The following is a 2,516-nucleotide window of genomic DNA, read 5'->3' on the forward strand; positions in this document are numbered from 1 at the left end:
TGCAACTGAAGCCGGGGTTTAACCCCAATCCCAGGGCGCACGCCCTGGACCCCACTGTACAGGGCGAGCCCCGCATCTGCATCCTGGGGTTTCCTGCTGCCCACTGCTGAGACGGGATCTCAGCCCATGCATCGTTCTCAGGGGTCCTGTGGCTTCTGGCTTCTGTGGACACAGCCCCAGGGAGAACACAGGGACGGGGGAGACTGGCTGGCCGCTCCCTGGCCTGCAACACTCTGGCCTCCGCATGTCCTTGCTCTGCAGAGTGCCTCCACCTGCTGCCCCTGGCCGTGCACCCCTGAGGGCAGGGGTCTGCGACCCTCTCGTGAGGTGAGAGGCCCAGCCGCCTGGGCTCCATCATCACAGCTCAGAGCACACTGGGTGCCCGGTCCCACACTGCCCTCCACCCACGGCCACTCCTGAGGCCCCTCCTGGGGGGACTGCTCCCGGGGCTGGGCCCCGCCCGCCCACGCCCCGCTCTGATTTTCTCTCTGCCGGACTAGGGCCGGGGCTTTGCTGGGCCCTGGGACAGGGCTGAAGCTGCCGGGGGCTGGACGCCTGGCCACGCAGCCTGTCACGAGGCCTGCGCTGTCCCCAGTCTAGACCCTGACGTGAGCCCCCGGCTGGGCTGCGGACACCGGCTCCCAGGGATGAGCACTCAGCTTTGAGCAATGGGTGAGATTTCAGACCGAGCATCCTGGCAGCTCTGTGAAACCGCTGTGCTGGCCTCCCCAAGCTCCTGGAACGGGCATGCCACAGTGCAGCCACCCGGTCAGCCCCCCGCAGCCACCCGGTCAGCCCCCTGCGGCCGCTGGATCAGCCCCCTGCTGGCGTCCAGGGCCCAGAACCAGGCTTCTCCTTCCCAGCAGAGTTTTCCATGTTCCGCCTGCAGGACGTAAACCGGTCGCCCTAATGCACGGCTTCCGCTTAAACGCCAGGAGAGCGTGCGTTCGTGGGGACGCGGCAGGTGACAGCAACGTCACAACCCCGCGCTCATCTTCCAGTGTCCAGAGGGTCCCGACCCCCCAGCCAGGACTTTTCCTTTTTCTGACAATTTTTTTAACCGTGGTAAAAGACACGTCACACAAAATTTACCATCTCGACCATTTTTACGCATCCAGTTCGGTGCCGTTAAATACATTCGCGATAGGTGTGTGGCCGTCCCCACCCTCTGTCCCCATAACTCTTCATCTTGTAAATCCAACACTCCGCCCGCCCCTGGCGCCACCATGACCATGTCTGTCTGCATGATTTCGACTCCCCTAAGCAAGCACAGGACCTGTGGCTCATGGTTTTGGGCCAAGGAGGAGAGTTTTAGGAGGGGAGGTGGGCGACGGAAGGTGGGGGCGGGAGGCACCACACGCTGCGCCACCCCCCCCCCCGTGCCAGCTCATGGCCAGTATTTCTTGTACGGCGGCTCAAAGGAATCGGCGTCTCGGGGAACCTGGAGCGACCCAGGGCCCCCCACTTCGCAGAAGGAGAGCTGCCGGGGCTCAGGAGTCGGGGGCCCTGCCCCACAGGGACGTGACGTGGGAGCTGCAGCCTCCTCTGCCCAGGACCCCCACACCTGTCCGAGCTCCTCGCCCCCTCCCCCAGCCCCCTCTCCCTGTGTCCTGGGTGGGTCTAGGGTGGCAGTGCTGCTGCTTTGGGCCCCCCTGATGCAGCGTCAGAAATGAGCAGTAAAAGGCTTTCTGTGGCTCTTCCAGCCCAGACAAAATCGATCCGTCCTGGAACCACAGAAACAGCTGACCTTTGGGTTTCTAGCAAACCTGCCAAACGCAGCTCCGTTTGGGATGTGGCTCAGAGCCGGGGCCCCGGTCTGAGGGTGTGGGAGCTCCTTCTGCACAGGCCCCAAGTCCAGGCCTGGCAAGTGCATGCGGGTGGAACAGGCCCGCAGTGCCTCCGTGGGGCGGGCTGCGTCTGGCCGGGGGCCGGAGGCCCTGCAGGCGCTCAGCAAGCCCCCTTCCGCACCAGGGGGTCGTTAGCAGCATTTACGGATGGGGAACCGAGGCCTGGAGAAGGGGCGTGGCTGGGCCCTGCTCCTGGCCCACCAGGACCCGACCCAGCTTCCTGCCTCGGCTCCTTCGCTGACGTGTGGGTCACTGTGGACCCCTGTGGCCTTGGCTCATGCCAGCCACCCAGTTCGGTTATTGATTGTTCTTTCATGATGTTCCAGGCCGTGCTGGGACCATGGAGCCAGTGTGGCTCTTTGCTCTGGGGGCCCACACTGTCCTGGGGGCAGACATAACTCACAGAGCCATGGTGGGGAGCAGGACCAGGTGGGGGGTGTGGAGGGGCCAGGTAGCAGACAGCCTGGCCAGCACCTCCCTGGTGCCCAGGTCCTTGTGGGCACAGGAGACCTGAGGATGAAGGAGCCCCCACACCCCAGGGGCGACAGACACGCCTGGGCTCCTCCCATTCCTCCCCCTCCCCCCTTCAGGCCCCTGACAGGCCTCAGGAGGCTCCGGAAGTGTGAGCCGGCTGTGCAGGGAGGGGCGGCCTGTGCGGAGCCCCCCACC

Source organism: Pteropus vampyrus, unplaced genomic scaffold (genome assembly GCF_000151845.1).
Source record: "Pteropus vampyrus isolate Shadow unplaced genomic scaffold, Pvam_2.0 Scaffold231, whole genome shotgun sequence".
NCBI classification, from domain to species: Eukaryota; Metazoa; Chordata; class Mammalia; order Chiroptera; family Pteropodidae; genus Pteropus; species Pteropus vampyrus.